The sequence below is a fragment of the Sebastes umbrosus genome, chromosome 21, assembly GCF_015220745.1.
Source record: "Sebastes umbrosus isolate fSebUmb1 chromosome 21, fSebUmb1.pri, whole genome shotgun sequence".
NCBI lineage: Eukaryota > Metazoa > Chordata > Actinopteri > Perciformes > Sebastidae > Sebastes > Sebastes umbrosus.
This window is the reverse complement of record NC_051289.1, coordinates 9,353,171-9,372,890: the sequence shown is the minus strand read 5'-3', so window position 1 is coordinate 9,372,890 and position 19,720 is coordinate 9,353,171. Positions and strand designations below refer to the sequence as shown.

Below are 19,720 nucleotides of genomic sequence, written 5' to 3'. Positions count from 1 at the left end.
CACTAGAGGTTTACATGAGACAAGCGTCCTTTCATAACAAGGGTTATGAAACAGCAGAGGTTGTGGAATGAACATTTCAATCTGACGCTTCAGATAATATCTTTTTTAGGGCTGTCAATCAATTAAAATATTTAATCGCGATTAATCGCATGATTGTCCATGATTAATCGCAATTAATCGCAAATTAATTGCACATTTTTTTATCTGTTCAAAATGTACCTTAAAGGGAGATTTGTTAAGTATTTAATACTCTTAAAATAATATGCTTTATTTATGCAAATGTATGTATATATTTATTATTGGAAATCAATTAACAACACAAAACAATGACACATATTTTCCAGAAACCCTCACAGGTACTGCATTTAGCATAAAAAATATGCTCAAATCATAACATGGCAAACTGCAGCCCAACAGGCAACAACAGCTGTCAGTGTGTCAGTGTGCTGACTTGACTATGTCTTGCCCCAAACTGCATGTGATTATCATAAAGTGGGCATGTCTGTAAAGGGGAGACTCGTGGGTACCCATAGAACCCATTTTCACCCCTTTGAAAATGACCATGACAGTTTTTCCTCGCCAAAATAGCATAAGTTCAGCGCATTATTTAACCTCCTTCACGACACGCTAGTATGATATGGTACCAATGGATTCTTTAGGTTTTCTAGGTTCATATGATACCAGTATCTTCACTCTAGCTTTAAAACAGAGCCCGATACAACCTCCGAAAGGTCGAATGTGTTAATTAGTGGCATTAAAACATATTTGCATTAACGCGTTAACTTTGACATGCCTAATCTATACATACTGGAACCATTCATTTCAGAATGTGTAAGTGATTAAATACAGTCTCCATTATAGCATTTTGCACAAATAATGCAATAAAAAGAATGAAACTAAATTTTTATACAGAGGGCTTGTGTCACAGTTTTTGCTCCAAATACCGCTCTGTAAATTTGTAAGGTGTCAAAGCCAGCGATGGAAATAAGCTGATAAAATAACAGGTAATGCTAAATTAAGCTCTGTTCCTTTTGCAGGCTGTGAACTTGTGTTTGCTGAGCTTATCGCGGAAATTTGATCCAAAGATCTTTGCTGTTCATTAATCTATAAACGTTTGCTTTTGAATCAGTCTGTGTGTGTGTGTGTGTGTGTGTGTGTGTGTGTGTGTGTGTGTGTGTGTGTGAGAACAGACGGAGTGCAGCGATACAGATAAAAGAGCAAAGTGATATGCATGAAGCATGAGACGCTGTCCGTGGTGCTGAAGTCATCCTGCAAACTGCACTAACATGCTCTCAGGGACATTCATTCATCTTTCTCTCTCTGTCACACACACACATACACACCCACAAACACACACACAAACACACACACACACGCCATCGCTTAGTTTCAGCCAAAAACATATTTTGATCTCCCTGCAAATCTTCTGTCCTGAACTCAATCCAAAACCACTTTTATTATGTATATCTAGATTATCTATACTAAAAATGGCATGTCCCTGAAAAGGCTCAGCGAGAACACAGGCGCGAGTGGTGACCTGAAAAAGTGGTGACCAATAACAGGATGAGAAGCCAGCTAATTCAACAGCAGCCCCATCACTCAGCCCACAGGGCCAGACTGATGTCTGACCTCCAGCTGTCTGTCCATTTTGTGCTCAATTAGCAAAGAACTCTCTCTGTCGCACATGTGCAAAGACCTCGGCGCTTCTGACCTTTTTGTTCCCCCGCTAATTAAATTACTAATAAATCTAGACGCTAAATATCTCTGTCACAAACGAGTGGGTGCGGAGGTCAAGAGAGGAGAAGAGCTAGAATGAAGACGACATCGATGGAGGGGTCTGCTGATTCATTCCCCTCCTGGCCTCTCTGCAGGTGGAAGATTGGGAGCAGGGCAATATTCACTGTCGCTCTGTCGCCAGGACAATCTGGGCTTGTAAAGAGCCACAAGAGGACTTTTTTTAAAGAAAGCTACTCTAGCAAAAAGTGCAGGTTTCACACTTTGAGGTTACAATTATTTTTTCTTTTAAAAAGTCAATCTTTGGAGAGGAAAGACAACATGGCGAGCTTTGCCAAGGCCAGTCAGCAAAAGCAAAGTAGAGGATGCACTCACGATTTTAAAAGAACAATAGCGTAATTCAAAATCACTTTTTAACAGTTACCACTTTTTCGTTGACACAAAACAAACAAAAAATGGATGTGACAAATTTTGTCTTTTTCCTGTAAGTGTCAAATGACTAATGCCAGAGTACACACTACACTAGAATCAAGACAATTTTGGGACCAATCTCCCCCTCCCGACAATTGTCAGCCATCCCAGATTGTTTTATGGTTCAAAAGATTATCTTTCCAGATATTCCTGTGGTGTGACGTTTGTTAAGAGCTGCACCGATTAAACATGTTCAATATTTACGATCAGATCTCCTGTTGTGTGTGGGGAACCCCGAGGTCAGCCGATGATGCAGTCATGTGGGAAAGAACGATAGCCAATTGGGAACCAAGCTGACTGAAGCGGAAGGACAACCACCGCCATCATACCAGCCGTGTCTAATGCATGAGCTAATGCAAAATGCGAAGCATAAAGTAGTAAGATGGACCACAGAAATGGAGGACCAACTTGTTGATTTTTGGCAACAACGTGAGTGTTAATTTCAAGCGTCTCCATGACTTCATCCATCCATCCTTCGGGAATTTTCAGTATTGGTCAAATCGTTGCTCACCACACACTATAGGAACAAAACTGTTAAATTTAAACGTTATGAGTGGGGTCTCAACATTTTAAATATTTTAAGATTTGAAAAAACTTTTAGTGTGGGCCAGCTTTAAAGTGACAGTAGGCAGTGTATTTTTGGCATCATTGGGCAAAAATTCCATACTAACCTTTCAGCATATTGTAATTCAAGTGTTCTGAGAGATAACTAGACTTCTGCACCTCCTCACGGCTCTGTTTTCAGGTTTTAGAAAATCTAGCCCGTGACGGGAGACTTTGACCAATCACAGGTCATTTCATTAAGAGAGCATTCCTGTTGGCTGTGCTCCGTTCACGTGACCAGAACTTGGCGTTCCTTCACCAGATCTCAAAATGGCAGCGGCATCACAAACTTTCTCATTTTACAGCTAAACCGTACACTACAAGATGATTCTGAAAACATTTGAGGCGAGAAATAGGCATTAACATAACATAATATTGATTCATATTTGATCAGCGCTGCCTAGTTTGACCATTTGGTCAGAGTTCGCGAGTGATTGACAGCCGGCTCTCAGAGACAGCAGCTGGACAGCGGATCTCAGATCAACTCTTACTGCTTGTTTTCCTCTGGTCTGTGAAATCTTACAGATGCCGTTAGGAGCACCGGAGGACACCAGAGGACACCAGAGGACACCGTAGGACACCGGAGGACACTGAGGCACATGATTTTTTTCAGGTTTCATGTACTACTGTCAGGATGTAGCGACCGTTTTATAAAAAATAACTTTTTTTAATCATATTTTCTCCAATCTCGCCTACTTCAGCTTTAACAGAGAGCTATTGTGAGTGATGCATGCACACCAAAATTACAGTGACTTACTTTCTGTGGACTATTATGTAGTTTGAGCCATTTTCAAGTCTGTATGGAAGTTGTTTTTCATACAAAATGAAATGGAGGAAAAAAGCCTCTTGTGACACTATCAAAATAAACTCTAATACCTCTGACTATGCTCGCTGTATGGAAAAAAAAAACAATAAATAGAGGGGTAATCTAGATGATTGGTCATAAATAGGTACGTCACTGTCCATCCATGCAGGTTATTAGATTGAGAAGATGTTTTTCCCCTCTCGTCTTCTCTCTCCCTCCCACCTCTTCCATGCCTGCCACCTTGGCATCGGTCATGTTTTGGCTTTGTACCACAGTTTCAGTCCCTCCCTCCTCTTCCTCCGCTCTCCCCCCTTTTTCTCTCCTTGCAGCCAAAAAACGCAACATGGTGATTTATGGCTGAACTTAAAAACCCCACACAAGGATCTGCGTTTATTTTACACCACATTATTGACGTGTTTTACAGACTCGTGTTCCGGGGTCTCGTGTGAATCATAAAAAAGAATGCTGGTCAGTTTGGTAGCTGGACTCTGTAATCCGTATAGACTTAATTTGACAAATGATTGTTTCCATAAACCAAGAGATAATCCAGGAATTAATGCAAACATGACATTTGGTTGAGGTCCATTTGAGTTATTGTTTCAGATGAATTATTACGCATAAAATGTGTGACTGATTAGGGAGCCTTTAATGTAGCTAAATTGAATAAAGGTATATGATACAAACTACCACAGAAAATAATGACATTTGACGTGGATAAAACCAATTTAGGACACTAAATATAACCACTGTTATATGATACACAACACTGTACCAAGATGGCAAAAGGGCTACGAAGGATTAATCCTCCAAACTGTAAATAAAATCATGTTGCTGTCAAAACAAACTCTCCTCATGAAAGAGTGAAACTAAAACTGGCAACAATTTCAAGACCAATAGACCAAGTAGAATACCATATTTGGTCCGTCTTTCCACTTGTTTGTGTGCAAAAACAACCCTGAGTACCAGCACCAAGCATTCACTCATTCACACACTGACACACACATACAGCCACCATCTGTCACGCTGTAACCTCCCCAAGCTCGCTTTCCCTCGCCGTCCTGCCGGGACACATGCTCACTAATGATTCCATAACTTTGTTACCACCTCATTATGGCGGTTAGTAAGCGCCGTAGCTAGATTTAACCACTTTGTAATGGACTAGCAGTGCGGACTCATCTGCTTGACAGCCGTATTGATTCACTGCACCGTGACGAACAGGCCAGTTGAGACTGCGTGGTGGCGACGCTGACCTCCACCTGCTCTCGAGCTACGTCATTAGGTCCATCTGCCTCTTCCCCTTCTACATCTGATTATATTGCAGCGCAGTTATGCCTCAACATTTTATTGAAATATGTTGTGATTTAAATAAAACATTTCTGCAGACAATGAAAGGCTGTCACGCACAACTCCACAGCTTTTCTGAGTCGAACAGGCTCCCGGTACACACGGCTCTATAGTTTCACACCACCTGGGAACAAATATCATAGCAAAGTGACTTGCCAGGAAACAAAAACAAAAGCAAAAGCCAGGATTTGAAGACCGAAAGGAGCAGGGAATTTGAGCCAAACAGGCTCAGCGAAAGGAATACTCTCAGACGATACAGCATGCATGAGGAGATGATGCCCAAGTTGTCCTGTGCAGTTATTATATAAGCCAAATGTGCATTGTTTTCATACAATTTCAGGAGCTTACTGGAAGACCTGTGAAAGCAGTCTGTAATGGGTTCAGAGGAAGAAACACTCTCCTATTGCCAAAGGGTTTCCTTTGAATGCAGCCAGAAACATTTCAGCGTGTGCAGCTGCTCTGCATGTTTATTTCAACCTACTGGGAAACCTCTCAGGGGGAGCGCCATCAGGAAGAGAAGCGCCGACGTGGAGCTCAGTAAGGACTAAACTACTCATGCTGGTTGAAGTGAAGCAGCTACTAGAGGTGGAGAGACCCAATCAGATTAGCCAGGGATAGAGCGAGTATGTTGAAATCGGGCAGCTGGGGTTAACTAGCATTTAAACTAGCCTGATGACCTTTTGGTTGGGAGACGACCAGTTGGTCTTTGGAGCAGATAATCCCTGGAAAAGCTGGTCTTACTGACTGAACAATGGTCTCCTCCCCCACACACACACTGTCAACACTACTGTGGCACATGCAGAGCTATTTGTTCGTATAATGGGGTTTGCCTAAATGAACTGTTTTAATGTTTGTGGGAGTTCATGGTTTTGCATATACCATAATCATTTACAAAGGTCAGTGCACATCATGTAACATCTTAGCGATGATACAGAGACAAAGATGATGCATTACCACTGCATAATTTATATATTTCACAGACTGCACTGTATGTTCCTCCAAAGAGACGTCTTTCTACTAAAGATGACTGTGATGTGATACGGTCCTCTATGTGCATCTTCTGCACAGCACATTAGCCATCTCCTCCTTGTTCTCCCGCTCTCATTGCCTCCTCATTCATTGGCCCTCTTGTGCCTGATTTAGCCAGTGCCTTGGGCCTGCAGCAACTGGCGGTGGTATAGAGGGCCATGTAAATGTCACCGTCTCAGAGGCTGTGCTCTGCGGAGCGTGAAATGAAATCTGGCAGAGTTTTAAGGCCTTGCCTTTCCTCACATGGACATTCCACAGTGCATGGGTCCTATATAAAACTCAAGCGCATGTTATGATTGCATCTGGACCCCCCCCGCCTCTTTTTTTTTTATCAATTATTTAAGTGTCGGGTCAGAAGTGTTGCATTCACTTCCATGTGGGAATAAATATTTTCCCAACACGATTAACAGGTTATTAGTTCAGAAACAGATTATTATTGCTGTCATGTGAAATTGGATAGATTTGCTAATCCCAACTAATCCTACGGATCATGCAACCATATCAAGATTAATGCATGTTGTATGCATGTACTTCATACACGTAATCAGGACGCTACATATCTAAGTGACATATCTCACCGTTCAAGTGTCAGTCACATGATTTATGTCTCTAAAAGAATAATAATACTCTTACAGCAGGAGGAGGCAGGAAAGCTGCGAGCGCTGTACGTTGGCGCAGAAGGACGATGAGTAGTTCAACATTTCACTGCAGGAAAAGTTCCCTTTAGGATTTTCTTCTACTGGGAGGATTGGCAGCACGCTTGAGGGGCTCTCTCTCAATTAAAATCAAGAACGCGGAGGGGCTTTCAGCCTGAGCTGACACCATTTTGGATCCAAAACCTCCCTACTCAGTCAGTTCTGCCTCAGACCATCTCTTGTGGGTTGTCAAAAATGGAATCAGAGTAATCCCATGTATTGGGCATGTAGGGCTTGAGGAGGGAGACATTTCAGCCACTGATGTATCAGAGTTTCTGCTCTAACATTCAGGCCATCCGTCTAACTATTACTTTCTCTGAACTGACAGAATGCTGTCAGCGTTTAGATGAGCGCAATGAAAACCCCACATTATACTCTATTCAAAAGAGATGAGCTAAATTAAGGGCTGCCATCACAAAATATCTACCTTTTAAAACACCCATTGTTGAAATGATCCTCTCTTGCATATCGTCTCCATTCATCTCTCAGCCAGGCACTTAACCCTGGCACTTGCGGACGTTTACAAATAGGCTCTTCTATTCCATTTAGAGCTGTACCTTTTGCAGCTTATCTTGTGTAACAAGCTCTTAAATAAATCTCCGTGCTTTAAATAAACAGGAGCGCTGCTCACAAAGGCTTTCCTAGATGTTGGGTCACATGACTCAACCTAACCTGGACCTCTGACCGGCACGTGACATGCTAATGCCAACAACTGTGTATTCTATGCTTAAGGGAGAGGCGGTTTTAAAACAATTAATGAGACACCAATAAATAGGGAGTTAATGGCATTCTGATGAGTTTCAATAAAATAAGCAGATTGCAAAGTACTTCACCGTTCCCTAAAACCATATAAGACATATAAAATCTGTCCCTGTGGATCAGTAATGTGCGCCAGCTTTGCGGAACCACACTTGCCTATGAGCTTTAAAATGGCTGAATGTAACTGTGATCACACGCTCTCTCGCTGTGTGACAGCGCCCGGCGACTCAGAGAGGAGTCAGTGCTGGGGAGATCTTCGTCATGCCCCTGATTCATCATCATCCCCCTTTCTCCTGTCACAGCCACTGAGAGGCAGCCAGGCCAGCTGCTACAGGGCGCTGCAGAAAGCTGTGGCGTGGAGGGATGCTGGCAGGTCAAAAGAAGCCCCCTCACTGCTCTGCGGAGCCAAGCCTCACCAAAGTGACACTGTGAGCAACAAGCATCTTCACAGTCCAGAGGACAAATATGATATGAGGAAAAACTTGTTGGAAACTGGACTAAATATTATAAAGTGGGATTTTGTTTGAAGTTATGTTTCTAGATTTCTGACACCATTTATTTTTGCCATTTTTTCTGTAATATCCATATCTCTCGATAGCATATTTATCAACCTCGCTGTTTACTGTTTACTTTCCCAACGTCATATCAGAGCTGTATTAAGTTACTGCTAATGTAAACCCAACATTTGCACTGCTGCTTCACATTAAACGTTTTTATTGTGAAGCAGTCACAGCAAACGTAATGTATTTGTTACAGAGGTTAAAGAAGACCTATTATGCTTTTGTGCTTTTCCATTTCCTTTAGGTTTGTTATATCGTTTTTTTGTGCATGTAAATGGTCTACAAAGTTACAAAGTCCACACCAAAGGGAGTTACTCTCCCCCACAGAAACACTGCTCCTGAACTGACTGAAACGCCTCGCTTCAAGTCCCGCCTTTTCTTCTGTAATGTGGTGATGTCACCAAGTAACACATTTGCATAATACCTTGCTAGTCTGCCGGCAGCACGGAGCTACACGCTATACAGCTCCGTTATGGTGCTTATGGTGCGTTCAAGTTCTACCCAGTATAATGAATATTGGGCGATGGTAGATTATAACGCTATCATGATGTGTTCAAATGTAATCTTGTAAAATGGAGTTTTTGGCGAGAAACTTTAAGTTGTTTAAAGATGTTTTCACAGCAATATAAAATAGATAATAGAGAGAGAAATATGACCTGTTTAACTTCCTAACACTATCTCTAAGCTGCTTCTAATATATAATCAGAACTACTAATTCCAAGACTTTTTTTATCAATAAAAATACAATAATTTATTTCCTAATCATTTGAATTTTGTGTTTTATGCAAATAACCACTATAGATGACAATAACAAAGTAAAAGGATAACATTTAGAGTTTTTGACAGTTGAAATGTAGCACAACATTGAAGTGAAAACAGCGCTCTGTTAACTTAAATGTGAATTTGCAAAACAAATATTTTGTACCTAAAATGTATGAATTATCGTGATAAATAACCGTGTGTGATTAGCATTTTGTCCATAATCACGCAGCCCTAACAGAGGGTGAAAAGAGGTGCTGCAGCTCCGCTGGTATGAGAAAAGTAAAGCGTTTTCTTTTTACTTTAAAGCATGTAAACATGTTCAAGTAGAAACCCAAACTACAAGTATGCACCTGAAAATAAGCATAAAAGGTCCTCTTTAACACTGATCATGATCATTTTCATCATTTTGTGACAGTGGATCCGTTTTAATTATTGCAAGAAGTGATGGAACAAGGCGGACCAGCACCTGGGTTGAAAAATTGCTAAATTCTTCATCAGTGTCAGATGAACTGTTAAAATGTCACAATGGTTTGTTATTAAAGGATGTCACACCTGTGCTGTGTAGAAGTTAAACAGGTTGACACAACACTGATTGTGGCCCATTCCTGTTGCACCCATCATCCCATCTAGGCGGCTAAGGTTTGATGATCGCTGTGAAAATATTATGCCCTACGAAATAATTTATCTATCGAGACGCCTCGGGAATAATACACCTTTTTTAAAATGTTGGGATGATAACAGAAGCTATTATCTTGTCTAGACAATTGTAAGACCATTAAAAGTCAGTGTCAGTGCAAACTATCTGTTTGCAATTTATATTATAACATGGTTTCAACTGGCACTGTTTGGATGAAACAAAATTGCCTATTATATGGTTTCAAATGAACTCTATACTTTAATTATTACGTGGTAAAGAGCATACACACTACTCAGGATTGCCTTACGTTGTTTCATAGATATCATAATCTTCAGTGCCTCATGCCAAAACGGTATAATCTTGTCAAAAATCGTCTCAAAAGAGGCATCAGCCCTCTCCCCCTCTCTCATCACTGTCAGTCTAGTAGACAAGCCATCTAGACTTTCCTAAAGCTTCAGTCTGCAAGCAAATGAGTCTCTCTGGCTTTACTGTGTACACATGCTAACAGACTGTGGTACAAAGACATGAACATCAACTCTGCCACTGGCTTCCCAGATCTTAGATTAGCCTATTAAATGATGTTGGGGATTATAGGAGAAAACCCTGTTTAGAAATATGCATGATGTTTTGTACAAACATTAGCATATTGCCATTTCTGAGGCATGATTGCTTTATAATGGATATGTGACTTTTGTGTATGCCAGCAAAAATGTTGTTTCATAAAAAAAGAAAGCTATTTGAACAAGAAATATGTCGACTTCCCACTCACATGCAGAGCCCTCACAATCGAGGCAATGAGGGGCTTCACTTAGCGGCACAGAGCTGTTCACTCACAAAGAATATGAAATTGTAAGTGAGAAAAATGAACATTTGAACCTTTTTATGGGAAATCATTTTAACAGCATGACTGCCATTTGACTTTAAATGATGTTTGATAACCTGATAACCGGGTTAGAGACAGAAGAGGAGGAACTTCATTACATTGCATTACATATCAGATCCTTCTGGGTTAAAGTTTTGGACGACGGTTTAGGTCAGCAATTCTTATGACTCCTGATCTGAATACTAAATATAACAAATTAATGATAGAATGAAATTACACAACTAGAGCTGCAACGATTAATCAATTAGTTGTCAATAATTCAATTATTCGTCAACTATTTTGATAATTAATTAAATCGGTTTGAGTAATTTTTTTAAGAAAAAAAGGCAAACTTCTCTGATTCTAGCTTCTTAAATGTGAATATTTTCTTGTTTCTTTACTCCTCTGTGACAGTAAACTGAATATCTTTGAGTTGTGGACAAAACAAGACATTTGAGGACGTCATCTCAGGTTTTGGGAAACACTGATCATCACTTTTCACCTTTTTCTGACATTTAATAGACCAAACAACTAATCGATTAATCAAGGAAATAACGTTCTGAGCTGAACTTTTGTCAGACGCCCTGTTTCTATTTATTCCTTATTCCAACGGATGAGGAATGGCTGATCGGTGAAGATGAAATGAGGAGTTACATGATACGATACTTCCTCATTTCACTACAAATACCTTAATAAGGTGGCAGCTGGCTGGAGGGAGACTGCCAGGAGCCTGAGCATTTACTCAGGCTGCTGTTGGCTGTATTGTATGTCATTTTCAGTAAATATCGCAGAATAAAACCTGTGTTCTCTGTTTAAAAAAACACAAACATCGTAAAAGAGCAAGTGGCCTACTACTCACCCATCTTTTAAGTGGTTATGTCTCTAGTATGATCTGGAGCACACGGCTGAAAATAATATCTATACATATTAGATTGCAAGCAATCCGATACTGAAGCAGGAGTCTGTATAATCCATTGTGAGCCACTTATTCCACTATCAAATCACAAACCTCACAGCTCGCAGACGCATTATTGTTGGCATCATTTCTGCAGGTGACCATACACACCACCGTACTTCATTAAAACCATCCACAGAGAGTTATTATATCTGGAATGACTTTTTTCCCAGAGGAGGTATTTGTTTGTCTCCATTCAGCCCCTCGCCATCAGCGAAGAATAGCGGAATACACCGCTATCAATAAGACTGTTTAAACAAGCTGTCAGCCGGCAGAGAATTTGTGTTCAGAACGGCAACAATAAGAGGATGTGTGCGCTGTCACCCCACACACAGGTTCAGTAACAGTTGAAAATAGCTTAGCATTCAGCAGCTGATTCCAGCACAGAAAGGGATATGCATCTGTACTGAGAGAGAGAGAGGGGGAGAGTGTGTACAGGCAGTCCTCCCCGGTGTCTGGCCGAAGGCCTCCCTGGTGGATTATGTTACCCAACAATGGCAGTGGCCTTTCACAGTCGGAGCATGCTCCAATAGCTTGAAGGCATACAAACATGCCTCTCTTCCCCTTTCCCCCGCTCTCCCACCAGAATTGACATTGTCCCCTGACAAATGCATGTCTACATTATGGCTTTATATCAACAAATGAGTGCCCCAGTTTCTGGTGAAAGGCTAATAAAAAGCAGACTATCACACCAAAGCATTTCAACGGAGCGTGCTGTGACATGAATGGCATCACACATGAAAAGGGACCCAGTGTCACTGCAAGACAAAAAAGGTGAGACCGCTGTGGCTGTGTTTGCTTCTCCTCACTAATGAAAGATGGACAAGACAGAATGGGCTTCACAGAAGGGCATGACAGAACTGTGGAGAGGTAATGTTGTGATCAGACATACTGTGAGCTGTTTATAATGTGTGTAGAGAAACACACACACACTATCAACACAGAGAGAAAGCCTGAGGCATAGACTGTATAAGTCCTGCAGGCATGAGCAGGCATGAAGGGAAGCTGTAATGGTATACAATGCTCTTTGTCAGAGGTGCTGCACACACGGTACTCCCTCAGCAGAATACTGTATATACTGTACAGCAAAGCGACTTCATCAGTAAGAGTAATGTACTTTTCCTCATGCTTCAGCTGCAGCACATTATAAGGGTAATGGGTTTGACCTCCAAATGAATTATATTTGTCAGTTAAGTGAAAGGGGCAGCTACATGAATATGTTATGCTGACAATCAAGAGTAAGAAAAAAAAAATCAAAAGCCAGACGAGTTATTAAGAATAAATCCTGGGGAGCAGAAAGTGATTTTTTTTTTCCATCCTAAAACTCCTCAAAAGGCAGATAATCTGAGAGGAGCGGGATTAGTAAATGTATTCGAGCACTGAGTCTGTGTTCATTCGGTGTGAGTGACAATCTGCCCAGGCACAGTGAGGCCAACATGTTCTCATCCCAACTCATTACAGCTTTGTCATTCCCCTTGGCATCACTTTAGGTTTAGGCAACAAACCACTTAGTTAGGTTTAGGAAAGAACTGGCTGGGCTTGAAACTACTACATTTGTGAAGTGAAAATAAAACTGAAAGTTGTGAACACAGGACACGAACGAACATCTGACTGTGTACATTGTAGTTAATAGAAAGCCCGGTGCGTCTCATACAGGCGCTTAATGGTGCCTTGTGAGGTGGTATCAAATGCCGACGGCCGAGACAAAGCATCGGTACTGGGGATGCTGATTTTTTTCCAATCAGATAACTAATCCTCGTTAACCGTTTATTAACCGTTAACCGACAAGATAAGTGTGTCGCAAGCAGCGGTGCTATTTTTAGTGCCTAACAAGCCGCCCAGCTGCAACGATAAGCTGATGCACAAACAGGTTAAATCCATCATTTATCACCAGCTGCAGTGTATGTGCAAAACAGACAACTGAGTCCCGAGTTCACCCGTCTGGGAGAGTGACTGTAGCAGCCATGACGCTGCGTGTATTGTCCCAGTAAGTCTCCAACGCATCATTTAGTTTAGCTGCGAGGTTGTCAGCAGTGTGTCTGCCCGGCGTAACGTTAGCGAGTGTCCGACAGACCGTGTTTGTGTGGCGGCGGTGAGTGCGGGGTTGTCAGTGGAGTTATAGCTGTGAACGTAACAGTGCAGTGTGTGTACAGTTTATTTGTCGGTGAATAAATGCTACAACTCCTCAAGACCCAAGCCAAGCTCCTGTGTCCTGCAACTCCGGCTCAGACTCACTTTAGGTGGGCTGTTAAGGCGGACCAGCTATTCTCCTTTAAGTGACAAGCCGCTGCTCTGAGTTTTGCTACGCCTTTTTCGCTATTTTTTTATATTTCTTTTAACCGTTTAACCGATAGCATTAATCGGTTAAAATTCTTAATGTCGGTAAACGGTTAATTATTAACATCCCTAGTCGGTATTTGACGCCCTGAGAATGAAACCAGGCTGGTGAGGCCTGTTTCATGGGCAGTGGCACACACACTCCTCATGAGGACCTGTAGTCTTCAGTGAATACAGGCTTTGTAAAGAAGTTCAGCTCCCTCTAAACCTCACAGTTGGAGCACAAAAAACATAAAGGTCCTCCACTGGTTTCCCCCCTGAGGTAGCTCACAGCTTGTTCTCCTTAAATCTTGAAAAAAAAAAAAAAAAAAATCCACAGGAGAAAAAGATGAAGAAATTAAATTGGCCCTGCTGACGGCCCCCGTACGACCAATCTCAGCAAGCTAAGTGCGGCGGAAAGTGTGCAGGCTGAGATTACAGGACTAGTGCAGGAGTGCTTGAAGAGTCCCCTCAAGCCAAACTAGTAAGTCTTATCAGTGTGAGAGAGAGGAATTGGACACAGAAGATGTCCTGCTCTCATACAGTAGGTGAACCACTGAAAAGCAATTGTGGGACCTGACGGTGCTCCGCTCAGTAGAACAGTGCAGTGTAATTAAAATTCAACAAAGAAAAGAACACAGCCTGAAACTACAGTACATCAGAGGATACTGCTACAGCTGACTCATCATCGCTGTCATCCACAACCATCATTACCACATGATTGTGACTTCTGGCCTTCGCAAATAAAACCTGAGGGAGACAAGTTATGAGTAACAGCTATGTCATCGCTGTGCATTGCAAAATCTTCTTTGCTGTCATCATCCCTTATTTTTATTGTAAAGCCGTGGGGCGTTAGAAAGCAATATTTGTGCCACTACTAGTCTCCTTCTGCCCTTCGGTCTGCTCAAATCTGATGGTCCTTTTATAATTTCATTTTAATTTCAGGGTTCCGTGGCTTCAAAGAAAAGCTCAAAACAGAACAGCAAAAACACACAAACAAGGCCTGTTAGTGATGACACATTAACATCCGGACTGCATTATCTGCATAATTACATGGCAAAGCCAGACTTGCTGGCTATGGAAGAAGTGTGAAAAATATACAGAGATTTTAAAATATTCAACAGCCCTTATCTCCCCTCGAAAGCATCCTTAATATTCCACAGGCAGCGTGTGGAAAGCAGGCGGCTGAGGCGGTGTTTACAGGTATTTTGTAGCAGAGCAGATCTCGTCGTGTTTTAACTAAACTGGCGCCGTTCAGCAACAGCACAACACAGACAAGGAGCTCTTCTAATTGACCTGGGAATAAAAAGAGGCTGTCACAAAGGACCTTCAAATCTGTAAATCTTTCTCATCATCTGTGAGATTTATGAAAATGATACGGGGGGGATGCCACCACGGCTGATAACGGCATCAAGACAAAAAGCAAGCTAATGAAGCACCGGCACAAGGTTGAGAGATCAGCACCGAGTACATAATTATCTGACGGGCAAAGAGAAAAGGCAGCTAATGATCACTCCAACACTCCACAGTCGTATGAGGCCACTGCAGTCAGTCATAGGAGCGAGATGCGGAGGGTCTCTAACGGGGGGGATGGGAAGGGGAGCAGATGCTGCATAGGGCCTTTTGCGTTTAACAAGGAGAGCGTGCACGGTTTAAGGAAGTGACACAGGCACCGAGGGAAGATCAACAGATTGTGGGACTGTTCGCTGCTTCTCTGAGATAAAAGAATGGGAAAAAATGTCTGCCTTGCAATGCCTTTCACTTGGAGTAGGAGATAGAGAGAGAGGGGAAATCGTTAAATATGCCTCTTATCCTGTAGCACACAAATCTGGAGGATCTGTGTGGCCTGCAGCTTTCAGTCAATATTCCTGTTCCTGTATTATTTAAGTACTTAATTAATTTTGGTAGGGTGCTAATAGCTTCTTTATACTTGATTGACCTCTTAAGCTGGGGACACACCAAACTGACATCAGAGAATTAGCGGCGACGAACGCCTCACGTTGGCTTTGTTTTGGCCCGAACACACTGCAAAGACTACAGCCGACGGCCAGTTAGCAAGGACGTCCTGCAGGTAGTCTGTATTAGTCATTCAAAAAGAGAAACCGGAAGACCGAGGACTGCGGATGTACAAGCTATTGTAATGATATGTACACAAAACAAAGCGGCGTTTGCCGACCATTTTCACACCACTCTCACTCACCACTTAGCTTGATTCCAGATGGCCAATGTTGTCGTAAAAATATCTGTGTATTGGAACGAGCAGATGAGATAAAGATGAACAATGAGAAGAGCCTTCTGTGTTTTTCCTCTTTACTTGTTGGCTTGCTTTCCTCACTTCCGTTTCTCATGTGGTGCACTGATTTGTTTAAGCTGAACAGCCAATTAGAGTGGTTTCTCTCACCGACGGGCGCCACCGCCTGTTCAACATGCCACGAAACCTCCAACACGGACAGACTAGAGCCGACGGTGCGGGACACACCGCAAAAACTAGGCCGATGGCCCCAAACTGTCTGACGGCAAACCATCGGATTGGTGTGTCAAGACCTTTAGCCTTGATCCCTTCCTATCATCCTTGAATCTGGCTCTACCTCTGCTGGAGCCAGAATAACAATTGCTTTCCCCCCCCCCCAATTGGCTCAGTGCCTCTCCACACACACACACAACAATAATTACAGTCTATCCTAATGGCATATAATTTCCATCTACACCAGGAGCCATTAACACAGCTTTATTCTGCTAGACAAACTAGTTGTGCATTTACATCAGACAAGTGGTCCATTCATGTCGCAGCTGGAGTAAGTCTAGAGAGTAAATTACAGATGTAATGTTGTTCGTTTACGCCGACTGAATTTCACGGGCTACTACTGTACTTGTGGCAGTGTTTTAATGACTCACATTCAGTGTGGAGCAGTGCTGCTGTCTGTTGCAGACCACAATGTAACACCAAGCCAATTTTAAAAGGAGACAGAGAGCCAGAATGAACCCATAGAGCAGATTGACTATTGGAATAAAAGGCATGGTGCCCCTGAACCCATCACTGGAGCGTCTGTCTACAGCCTGCAAGGCTTCAGATTCTATAATAGAAGGAGTCACCTCAAAAGCTTTGGACACACAGAGTGATATGATGGCCACATGTTCCAACTGTATCCCACAAGTGGTAGCAGCATGTTCAGCTTTTTCATGTTGCTTCCAAGCTGTTATAAAAGAAGCACAATTCTGCATCTTTATCCTCATAATAAAATGCCAAGGACGCAATAGCAGACGCGGTTGTTCCGGATTGGGTGATTGGTTGGATTTTTTTTTTTTTTTTTTTTTACCCATGCCTCATTATCACTTACGGCAAGTGGTGAGGACGGTTGTCAACGTGCCATACATAAGGGGGAAATGCAGTCTAACAACTTTGTCAAAATAAATGACCTAATTTCTATCAGTGTCCTGGCTCATAATAAAAGTTGTGGGAATAAACAATCAATGCAGTCCATTACGCACAATGTGACATGGAAACAAACAAGCATGACGTCCAGGACTGCACATTCAAGAGGAAAAAAAAAGTGGCATGTTTTGATAATGAGATGTTATAAGTGATGACAAGTGCAAACAAATTGCTCCCTGCAGAATGAATGAAACGAGACAAACAATTTGCGCATTTGTACCCCTACCTTTATCCACACAGGCCGTCCGAGACTCGCCTCTGAAGAGTAATCCTCTGAATGTAGCTGATTGCTTCTTTTGCAGTGAGAATGTAACAAGTCTGGATTTATCATATAGGACGTCACTTGGATGGTAAGGTCCCATACACTGGAGTATCTTCCTGTATCGCTCCGTCTGTGGGCTGCAGAGGCATCACTGAACGGATGAAACAGCGCTTCATAAGGATGGAGGGAGGCAAAGTCAGACATGGAGTCACTCTGAGCTGGATCCTTCAGCAGTCCACTCATCTATGGTCCACACACAAGACATTTCAGAGATATAGCTAGATAAAACTTACAATTAACCCTCCTATTATCTTTGGGGTCAATTTGACCCCATTCAATTTTTAACGTCTCTAAATAAATGATTGACATAATTTTTTTTGCTTCATATTTAATGACTTTTCCTAATTTAATGGGGACAACTGGATAAACATAAAATTAAAATGATGATATGTTTTCAATGTCCTGTACACATGCTGTACGCATCGGTGTTCTTTGGGGTCAATTTGACCCCAGGCTGTTTTAGCTGTATAAAACATATATATATATATATATATATATATATATATATATATATATATATATATATAAATATCAACATTTTACACACATTTGTTTTGGATGATATTGACGTCACTATAACATGCAACTTTATAATCTTCAAAAAGCTTTAGGGCCCTAACCTAACATAACCATAACTGTAGTAGTGCAAGAACCACTGATAGTTCACACAACATGGGGGAGGGGAAACATCATTCTCGCGAGAACTTTGATATTTCCCCACGCTTTGGGGGCGGCAAAATATGGTTCCCGTGAAGATATTGATTTTATTTAAAGGGCTATTTAGGTAGTCAACAAACAAACATAAAGTACCTGACACATAAACTTGGGTAACAATTTTAATTATAATCATTTTCTGGAGGTTTAAATTGCTGGGGTCAAATTGACCCCAAGGATAAAGGATGTTAGTAAATTTGAAGGTAACAGGAGGGTTAATAGTAATAGTGGACTAATATTAAGTAGTGTACCTATTATTATAACTACTGGTGGTGTTGGAGTGGATACATTATCACTAATCTTAGGTTATTTCCTACATGTTTCATAATTAAGCCAGAAAATCAATAATAATTGATTTATAAAATATTTTATTTGTCTATCAGTCACATGAAAACATTATATATGAGTTTATATGCTACATATATAAGGCTATATTTAAAATACATTCACTTACTAGCATGTTTCTGAGATATAGCCACACCTTTACAACTGAGTAATATCCATCCACTGAGGAAGAAAGTCCTGGGAAAGGCTAGAATTTTATATACTGTATATACCGTATATAAATGTGTTTATTTATTTTATATATTATATTTATACAAATATAAAATATAAATAAATATATTATTTTTAATTAAAAAATTAGATATATTATTTTGATTATTTTTTATTTATATATAAATATATATATTTAGAAATATATATTATTTTTTATATATTTTGTTTTTCAAATATTTTTCTGAATTTTTTTTATATTTTCTCTCGCATGTCAATAATTATTTACGCTGTTTAAGCCAACATATGGAAGAGATATTTTGTTTTTTAAATTATTATTCGGAACTATTTTATTTTATTCTTTAAATATTTTCTCTCGCATGTCAAGATTTATTTACGCTGTTTAAGCCAACATGGAAGAGAACATGACATGAATGTACGTACATACATACAGTATAGATATGTTTACATGTACATACTGTACTTAATCATCCAGTCCATGTATATCCATTTAGTATTTCTTTTCACTATTTGTATTGTTTACAACTTACAGAACACTGGACTTGTATAAAGATGTTTTGTTTTATTTTATTCTTATTTTATTGTAGGTCATTGGTGCTTTTTATGTAATATTTATATACACCTCTTTTTTCACTACTTGTGTACATAAAAGTCCTGTCTATTTCTCGCCTTTATCTGTCCAGCTTTGTTGTCCTTGTTCCTAGCTGTTATTGCTATTTCTGTGTAAATACACTGAGAGAGATGCGTAAAACCAGAGTTAAATTCCTTGTATGAATGTACTTGGCAAATAAACCTGATTGTGATTCTGATGAAGTTAAACAAATCCATCTGCTGAGGAGCAGCTTTTTCAAAATTTACAATAGGCCTATATCTTTTTTCCCCCTATTGCGGATTGTGTAATTTCACTCACTTCTGTAATGTTCATTAGTGTTCAGGTTAGGGCAAATGTTCAAATTTAATTATCATGTCTTGTATTAATAACCAAAAACTGGCTGCAAAATAAGACATATAATGTCACAATGTGACATTTGTAGTATGAAATCCTTTGATGCAGCTTTTATCATCAAATCTTACACATACACACACACACACACACACACACAAAGACAGCCAAGTTGTGCAGCACAGTGCACACAGGCACATCACACAGACTTCTCCCATCACTCTCTGTCTCTCTGTAGCAGTGATACTGATGAATGGCTG

The 19,720-nt window shown here is 40.8% G+C and overlaps 1 protein-coding gene across 4 annotated transcripts in view; it reads right to left on the bottom strand.

The window, feature by feature from the left end:
- The window catches only part of dlgap1b (discs, large (Drosophila) homolog-associated protein 1b), a 108,549-nt gene extending 91,143 nt beyond the window's left edge, over positions 1-17,406 (bottom strand). For 3 of the 4 annotated variants that reach the window (XM_037757390.1, XM_037757393.1, XM_037757392.1), the window contains exon 1: positions 17,192-17,403. The gene's annotated coding sequence lies outside the window, so the exon portion shown is untranslated. Of the gene's footprint in view, positions 1-17,191 lie in introns of all 4 variants that reach the window. The other variant, XM_037757394.1, reaches the window with a different exon arrangement.
- Positions 17,407-19,720: the final 2,314 nt, after the last annotated feature.